This window comes from Belonocnema kinseyi, chromosome 6 (assembly GCF_010883055.1).
Source record: "Belonocnema kinseyi isolate 2016_QV_RU_SX_M_011 chromosome 6, B_treatae_v1, whole genome shotgun sequence".
Classification (NCBI taxonomy): domain Eukaryota; kingdom Metazoa; phylum Arthropoda; class Insecta; order Hymenoptera; family Cynipidae; genus Belonocnema; species Belonocnema kinseyi.
Window position 1 is genome coordinate 75,022,295 of NC_046662.1, and position 10,220 is coordinate 75,032,514.

Sequence of the window (10,220 nt, forward strand, 5' to 3'; positions counted from 1 at the left end):
AGAGTGAATTTATTTTTTTAGTAAACTGGAGGTTGAGCAAGGTATGAATTTACCAATCAGAGTTTAGAAAAGAGGCTCCATTCAAAATTCCTTGACTTTTCCCTGATTAATTTGTTATATACCATGAGCTTCAGTATTTAAGAAACAATATTTTAATATTGTGACATTTGTTAAATAGAATCTTTTATAACCACAATAAAACAATTTCAGACTAATTTTAAAAAAAATTAAAATTTTTTTATTTCTAACAAAATATATGACTTTTCCACTATAAACAAAAAAATCTTCAAACCAAAAGGATGAACTTTCAAAAACAAAAAGGGTTCAACTGCCAACAAAACCCGTTGCATTTACAACCAATATGTTGAACTTTAAAGCAAAAAGTTGAATTTTCAACCTGCAAAAATATATTTTCAACCAAATTGTGTAATTTTCAAACAAATAATTGGATTTTTTAGAACACAGTTGAATTTTTAACCCGAAAAGTTGATTTAAAAAGAAAAACATGAATTCTCACGAGAAAATACAATAATTGATATTTTAAGAAAAGAAAAACTATTTTTATACAACATAGTTGAAGTTTTAACCTACAAAGATGGATTCTCAACCAAAAATGTAATAGTTGATATAAAGTTTAAAAGCAAATAGACGATTTTCAATCAAGACTAATTTTCTAACAAAAAGAATACTTTTAACAATCAACGTGAAATAAATTAGAATTTAAATTTTTAGTTAAAAAAAAATTAATCATAGTTCCACAAAAAACAACCAATTGTAACCAGAAATATTTAAATTTGCAACCAAACAGATGAAGTTTCAACTAAAATTTTGAAGCTTCCAAGGAGAAACAGGAATTTTCAACAAAATACAGTCAGACCCGTCAATAGCCACAGGTAGCCAAAGGCGAATTCGGCTCTAACAGGTTTGTTCCCAACCTCCGCCAGCCCCAAAACCGGCACAATACAAGAGTTTCACTGAAGTTAAATTTTACACCAAAGAAATTAACCTTCCCCAACAAAAATAAATTTTGAATAAATTAGTACAATCTTACTCAAAGAGATGAATTTTTAACTAAAATGATGATTGTTAGGAATCGTTAAATTTTCAGCTTAAAAAATTAATTATTAATTAAAAAACCCGAATTTTCAACTGATGAAATGTTTTGGTATCTTAATAAGAGATATTTCAACCAAAAAATAGCACTTTCAAGAAAATAGTGGAATCCTCAACCAAAGAAAATTAATTTTCAACTAGTGATGAATCTTAAGAAAAAATTTTTTTCCAAAGTGGTGTTCAGCTTCCAACCAAAGGGTTTAACGTTTTAACAAAAAAAAAAAGAAAAACATTGAAAACATAGTAGTTGAATTTCAAGCCACAAGACGATTTATCAACAAATTTTTTGAATTAAAAAAAATTACTGTAACAAAATTGGTTATTGTTATTACTGACAAGAATGTTATATCAGGGTGGATGCAAAACTTTATTTTCAAAGTTCCTTAATTTTTCCCTGGTCATTAATATTCAACAATCCGTATCTCAATTTTGTAACAAATTCAAACGGGGACGTTGCATGAATTTAGGATAATATATTTTTTAAATACTACATAACATTCTGAAAAGCAAAGTGCATTCAACAAAATTTTTGAATGCATAATTTTCGAGAGAGAAAATATTGAGGAAAAAGTATCGAAATACTTATTCGAAAATTCTGTGAACTTGAATCCTGCAAACTGCTTAATTACTGCAGTTGCTTCATTAACGAATGAAGTACCTAGCAAACAGCTGGCGAAAATTCAAATTACGATTCCTGAGACATATCTTTACTTAAAATTGTCAAAACGCAGCAGACAATCGTAACCAAATCTTACGAAAAGATACAATTTTGCTTAAAATATAAAATACACAAAAAATGTTAATGAAGGATGTTATTTAAGTGCGTGAGAGTCAGATGTTTCCAAAGGATAAACTCAAATTTTAGTCAATTAAATGTCGGAATCTTAATATCATTTTTTCTCCTCAAACCTCTTTCCAGAACACTGTCACACTTTACAAATCCTGGTTTTAGTAAAATTCTAGTCATTTTTAATACATTTCAGACCATTATTTAGACTTTTAATACACGTTTACAATAATAAATACCTAAACACGTTGATAGTTTAGGTTTACCCTTTCATTTGTTAACAGCCATATTGATTCCCCCATTAACTGGATAAACGGGCTACTCATACTGCCTTCCGAAAATCCGCTGAACCAATCAGATTTTCCCGCAAAAATTCAAAAACTATACTTTTTAAACAAAAAAAAATTCAATCTTATTTGAGAAACTTTCCTTTCGGAATTATGTTCATTTTTGAGTGTTCTTTCTATTTAACTGTAAAAAAAAAAATACAAAATATGCAACAACCCCATTAAACATTTTTTTTTCATTTATTATCCTTGGCAGATATTTAAAGTGCCTGTTATAGAAATTCCCTGACTTTTATTGACCAATAAAATTCCCAGACTTTCCCCTGATTTCTAGGTTCTGACCTACGAATTGTAGGCATGAATTCACAATTTATCAAAACCCAAGGGGTTCGGGTTGCACAGTCATTGAATTCAAGAAGGAAATTCCTGTACACGGGAATAAATAAAAAGCTTTACAGACTTCAAAAGATGATCATAATTTATAAGCATTCTACAGGTTGGTGTGTAAGATCTGGCAGCGCAATTCTGGACTTCGTAATTTCTATAAAATTCCAACCCTGTCTTCGAACTTGTATTCTACATTTTTATCTCGATCAAGTTAAACACGTCTTAGCCTAATTTATAATGAATCCTTGGTACAATAAAAGAGAGAATCTTTTTGTTAGTATTTTCTTCAATTTTAAGGATTCTTGAGGATGACAAGCATATAACTGTTCCTTACGATTTGTAAAGTTAAATAAGTAGTTGCTGAATTTTGAAGAAGAATTTCAAGGACTTGTGAGCATTTTAATGATGAATTAAATTTTCGATGAAAAATTCAAAAGGGGAAACTAAAACTTTATTGTATACTTTATAGATAGCTTAAGATCTCCTTAAATATCAAATGACATTGGTGTAACTGATGTCATTCAGAGAGAACAGGTCACTAGCCGGACGATTAAACGAAGTCCGAACCGAGATCCAAGTGACAAATGAGCAAACGTATCGGCTGAATGGAGAATAAACAACTAGCCTCTACCATAGAAGACAAACTGAATAAGTTGTCTCAAATAAATGCGGATTAATTATTTATTAGGTCTTTATTCTATATTTAGTTATTCAATTACATAACCTTTAATGGGAAATAAGCATACTTAAAAAAATCTAATACTGTATTAACTTTAAAATTATTCCGATACGTTATTCGAAAGGGTCTAAATTTATAAAATCAAGCGCAGATGAAATTATCTGCTTCTAAATTTCTCGATATTTGAAAAGGAGTTAACTTTTAAGGAAGTTCACTAGTTATTTCAAGCTCAAAAATGAATGATAAAATGGAGGAGAATATTCGTATTGTTAATTTTATTTCGCAATTTTTATTTCTATTTCTTTAATTTTTATTTCGAGGTCTGCAAACCAAAAAATATTATACAGAAAAACTCCAATCGAGTTTATTCAAAATTAAAATATTTGAATTGACCAAATTCACTGGATATTGTACATTTATTACTTTTAAATTGGAATTGTACAATGTTGGGCAATTTTAATTCTCCCATTTATAAATTTTCAATATAAAACTATTCAGTTGTGAATCTTTTCATTTTAATTATTCAACTATTAAGACTTTAAGAATGTAGTAAACTTATCTCAATGGTAAAAAATGATTATTTTTAAAAATGATGTATAAAATCGAGGAAAATATTCGTATTGTTAATTGTAATTGATTGTGGAAGAGAACTGAAGGCGAATTTATAAAAAAATGTTGGCATGCTAAAATCGTTTACATGGGTTCTAGTGATTGAAATTAACAGGTTTTTCCCAACCACATTTTTTCTGCTGACCAATTTAAAGCTGTCTTTTTGTAAGTTGTCCTAAATCAACGTACATAAATCGGAAATTAATCATAAGTTGATATACACATACAACACTTATTGCAAAAAGAAAACAATTATATAGTTATCACAAACTGAAGTGATAAATATTATTCGAACCTACATTGCCCATTACGAGTATGACACCACCTGTTTAGTGATGATTGCTAAAATTCTTTTAATGGTAATTATATGAGAACTAAATTTGTTCTCTCAAATACGTTGAAAAATATTGGAGAAGTATCTACAAAATAAGTTATGCTGAAGTAATTTTGGTAATGTTTTTTATAAGATAATGAAAAATATAAAATAATGCAAAATTTTCTATAAAATTGCACCAACTTATCCCTGTTCATGTGATAAATGTAGATTTTTTAGTGCAAAATGTTTAAAATTAAAACAAAAATATTGAAAAAAATATGAATATTTTCTTCTGCTAAGAGAAATATTTTTGTAAATTATATGAAATATAATGAAAATATAATTAAGCAAATTTTTCCTATCTGCCTTCTTTTATAGAGAATTCTGATAGCTTTCGACCCATTTAAGAGAAAAAATTTAACTGTGATGTATTGATCAAAAGAGAACTTAAGCAATCATCGAAAAACGCAAAGCAATCTGATTTTCCTCTCTCTGATTCTCTACTGAAAAATAAAAAGAAGATAAAATAGAAAAAAAGTAGATTTTGCTATTGAAGAAAAAAATTCCCGTTCCTAAATAAATAATCCTTTAATTCTTTAGGTTGTAGGGCTCATTTTATTTCTTGAAAATTTCTCTGCAAATTTTTTCAGTAAGTTTTTATTTAGACAAATCTATTGAGGGACGTATCAAACAGATTTGTGTTGAATATTTAGGGAATTAAAGTAGCCCGACAATATTAGACTTGAAAAAGAATTGAACCCTTTACAAAGAGACAGCAACAACATAAAACTCTAAATAACTATTGTTAAATAAACAAATCTAGCCTGTAATATTTTTTTCTAAAGTTCACCTTTAGTTATTTTCGAATATATTTGAAAACAAGCTTGAGATGAATCATACATTCAGAAGATAAATATTTAATATGTGTATATATTTAATATGTGTAACTGCTGGTTAGTAAAATAAAATTGAATCTGACAGTCTAGAAATAAAATTGACAAATTCATAATGTAAATTTTATAGAAAAACACTAAAGCAACATTTATTAGTTTTCTTCTTTGGGTCAATATTCTTACTTTCGCAAAAACTAAGTAATTAAACATTAAATTTTTTATTCATATTTATAGTAATGAAAAAACTTCGTTACATATAAATCTAATGAGTACTTTTCAAGTTTCTCTAATTAAATTTGAAGTAAAAACGACGGCTTAAGAATTTATGTTTAAAATTCTACTTTTAGTTTTTAATGGAACTCAGCAAAATAAAAATAATTTTTTTCCGTTCTGCTTTGAGCAATTATTTTACATCAAACATAATTATTCCAAATATTCTGTCTTTCTATACAAATGTCATAAGAAAATCAATCAAACGAAGATTTAATCATTTAAGGAAGCATAATTTAATGATTATCATAAAATATTACATTAATAACCTAATATTAATATTTTTATTTCTAATATATCAAATTATTCAGAATATAAGGAAAACTGGCAAATTCGATTGCTTATCAATTTACTATTTCTTTCTAGTCTGCAATCTCTGATAGTAATTAGTTTGATAAAAATAAATGAAACACATGTAAAAATAGACGATATGGAGAAAAGATAATGCGGTAATTTAAAATAAATCTCATAAATGGGAATCTAACTGTTTTTCCAAATATTTAAAACTACAATGAAAATAAAAGATGGTCACTGAAATGTCAGAGAAAAATTCTCGAATATGTCACGATATTCAACAAATATTCCCCGTGAGAAGGTAAGAAAGGATTGAACAAAATTCTTTGCAAAGTAGAAAGTGACCGAAAGCACTGTTAAAATAAAAAATATGACTTAAAATAAGTTTCTGACATAATTACTCTGAAAGTCTGACCTGAAGAAATTACTATTAGGAGCAATACTTTGTCGTGTCGATTAGTTGAGTCATTTTATAGCATTAAGACTCTTTCGACCCGGCTCTTCCCGGCACGATGACACTTATCATAGTCCAGAAGACCCGAAGCCCTTTTCCAAATAACCTTAAAAACTCCCAACAATCTCAAATTTCAAAACAAAACACTCGACCTGCAACAATAGCCTACAAAATTGAAGAACCTTTTCCCCATTCTACATAAATGCTTGCAACAATCGTGACGTTTGTCACTCATCACATTTTAATCCAGTTCCGCACGATTTATCCGCTGAGATCGGGAGTAGTTTTCACCAGAGGGGAAAGCAGGGCCTGAAAAACGTTCCGAAGGACTGTCACCCGCGGGAAAAGTCGATGTTGACATGAAAAGAGCGCGTGACCCGTGCTCTGACATCTCGAGGTCGTGCACGGGATAGCATGCATGGGAGCCCGCCCAAGACCTGGGTCTTTAATTTTCGGGAATTTAATTTGGAGGTTTATTGACGTGAATGAACAGGTTTTTTTGTCGGGCTGAGATAACGGACGGACGGACGTGTGACGGGCTCTAGGTGGACGAGTTGAATTACTTACCGCGACCAGGGCTGCTAATCTATCCTTGGTCATGGTGAGCTGGAGGAGTTGTGAGTCAGCAGGCAATTATATTCACACTTTTATCCATGTACCACGAACACGGTCACTAAAAACTAAAGAAACGAACGCACTAACCGCGACACACGATAAATCGATACGTTCACGAACTCCGTCTGCTCTGCAGTGTCGCTCGTGCCAGGACGCATGCGCATTTGTTCCAACGCGGGCTCCGTGGTCTAAGGCGCATATGTCTAGCAGGGCTTCTCATTGGTGAAAAATAAATAATAGCCAATGGGTGTACGGAATTTCAAAAAATTTAGCCTGCCTAACCCAACATACGGGGCTTGCGTTCTTGGAAGCAATGCGCATGCGCGATGACGTCATCTCTATGACGGGGGCGTGTGAATCATTTCGTCACTTCTGCGTTTGCGTCATCTATTTTCCAGGAAATAGGAAATTATCAAACTCGACTTTAATTCTGTAATAACCGAAATCATTGATATTTCCGTTTTGCCTTTTTAAATACAAATTAATCAAGTATATATTTATTAACTAGAATGTTAAAAATGTTTAATTACTTCTGTGATATATTTGATAATATTGCACGAATAGAGGTCAATTTTGCTTTAGAAAAATCAGAGCTTGGTAGTTATGGAACTGGTGTACCACCTTTAAAATTTTTAATCGAATATCGTACCCTCGTTCTCTTTTCTGTAATAAAAAATGGTATTGTTGGGGATCATCAACTCGTTTTACAAAATGAAAAAGAAAATAAAATATTTTTTGATACTAAGCAATACTCATTTTTAAAATATAATTGAATATACAGAGGGGAACAACATTCTGATACACCATTTTTGCGTACAATTAAATTTTCGATTTGAATTTTGAGGTAAGAGCTACATCCCGTCGACACAACCTCAAGGGCATGTACCAGAGTGTCACGTGACCAATTACATGGTTTTTATTCCTCACATTTATCATTTGAAAAACGTAAATGCTGTGTTGAAATTTGTTAAAATAATTCTAAATATATAAGGGTACGTCTGTCTCGCCTATTTGAATTTGTATTTGATATAAACAGATCAATTTCATTTACTTTTAAGTTGTTTTGTAACTGAGTACAGGGATTTAGAGCCTGGAATTAAGGAAATTTCATTATTTAAACAATAGAAAAATTCAAACGGGTCATGCAGATACCTGCCTTTCTATATTTGGAATCAATTCGTGAAATTTCAATAGTACATATTAATTTTTCCGATCGATCTGCATCAATTTGTTCATTTTCCGAAAATGCCCTAAAACATTAAAAAGAACAGTTTTATTTCAAATTCATGCCAAGGATGGTATTTTTTGGATTTTTTTAAAAATGAATTATCTTTATACGATAAGTAACAAGCTTCCACGTATTTTTTAACTAATTTTCAATTGCTGAATTAGTTAGTATGTTTAACCAATCCCCCCCCTGTAAATCGTGAAAACTTATTATTTTTAGAATAAATTATATGTTTCATCTATATAAAGAGTAATATTTTTAAATCTATATTTGGTATTTATTTAAGCAATTATTTCCTTCAGGGGTATTTTTCAATGACTTAAACAAATCTAATTTGTTTAAACAATTTTTTTCCTCTGTAAAGCCCAGTAAATTGTTAAAACGAGTTATTTTCTGCAATTTATGACACAATTAACGAATATTAAGAGTAATATTTTTTCAAAAGGAAACTTAATAATTCATTGAACAATTAGTAATCATTGACTTGCGCCTTTGTGCTAAACAAATATTACAGCAAATAATAACCCCTTACAGTCACAACTGTCTATCTTTCTCTATTATTGACTCTATCCCTTGTGGTCCTATCTTTATTGTTCAAAAATGCCTATCTTTACCTATCCCAAACTACTTACTATCAACGATATATCATTTTAATTTCTATCCATTTGAATCCACTCAAAAATGTAGAATTCTTATCCATTTCGAAAATAATAATATATTTTGAATGTCAAACTCCCCCAAAATAGTATTAAACCAGCAAGAGTATATATCTAACAAAAAATTCCCTAGCTTTACAACTCACTAGTCGAAGTTCGAACTCTGCAAAAGGATCTGCTGATCCTCCACTTATAGAGGGTGCAACTGCAAATGGTTTCACTTGTGTCTTGTGTCTCACTTTTACAGACAGCCCCGGTACTAAGTCAGGGATGTACGTCAAGTAGCGCGTGCGTCAATAAGGATAGACGTAGATAAGCTGTGTAATTCATTTAGATAGAGAGACTAAGATTCACGAAGATAGGGCTATCTTATACTTCTGAAAAGATAGAAATGGATTCACTTGGATAGGAAAATAGAGATTAAAAAAGATAGACGAAAGTTGTTATTGCCCAACGGATAGAAAAGGATAGAGGTCGATATGTGGGTGATTCATTTAGATAGAAAGACTGAGATTCATGATGATAGGGCTAGCTTATAATTCAGAAAAGATAAAAATGGATTCATTTAGATAGGAAAATAGGAATTCAAAAGGTTAGACGAAATCGTAGATTGCCTAATGGATCGACAAGGATAGAGGTGTATAAGCTGTGGATTTATTTAGATAAAAAGACTGGTATTCAAGAAGATAAGGCTATGTTAGATTTTAGTAAAGATACATAGAAAAAGATTCAATGAGATAAGAAGATAGGGATTGAAAAAAAAAGACAAGATTTTGGATTGCCTAATGGAGAGAAAAAGATAGTCGTGGATAAGCGAAGTATTTACTTGAAAAGAAACGATAGAATGGGGATTGATAGTGGAAAGAAAAGGACACATGTGGGTAGACATGAATAGGAAGATTGGGATTCAAAAGAATAGAGGTAATTGTAGATTGGAAGAAAAATAGAAAATGATCGAAGGGATAGACCTGGGATCAAAATGGATACCTCAGTTCCTTCCATGTCAGTCTTAAAGATAGAAAACGATTCAAACGGATAAAGACTCTATCTATTCACTTCCAGCAGGATGTAGCATTTCACCGAAAAATATAACTTTTCAGAATTTCTAAGAAAAAAATTGTTTGAGCAATTCGAGTACTTCTTTTTTCCATTTTTTTGAAAACCAAGCTTTTCTCTTTTAAAATCCCATATTAATTTCAAACGCCCGAAGACACAGATTAATATTGACCGATTAAAAAAAAAGTAATTTATTTTTTTGTTAAACGAACAGATTTCAGGGGGATTTCAGGATTCGAAAGTCGAATTTTTGGACCAAACCACTATCACATACTTAAATTAGACGAACTTCATAGTCGCCTGGGAACAGGCAACCCAACTGACACGCGTAACGATTTTTACAATAAATTATAATGTGCAGCAAATTCATTTTAAAAACTTTACTTCATTTTATTATTATACATACAAATATTTTATATAAATAGTTTATTAACAAAATTTATATTTAAATTATCATTTTATTTCATTCAATATTTAATAGGACAAAACCCTAAAGAGATGAAATCCAGGTTGTGCAACGTGTCCGTGGCTATGATGTATAACCGGGTTTACCTGAGTAAAAGTTTAATAATAATA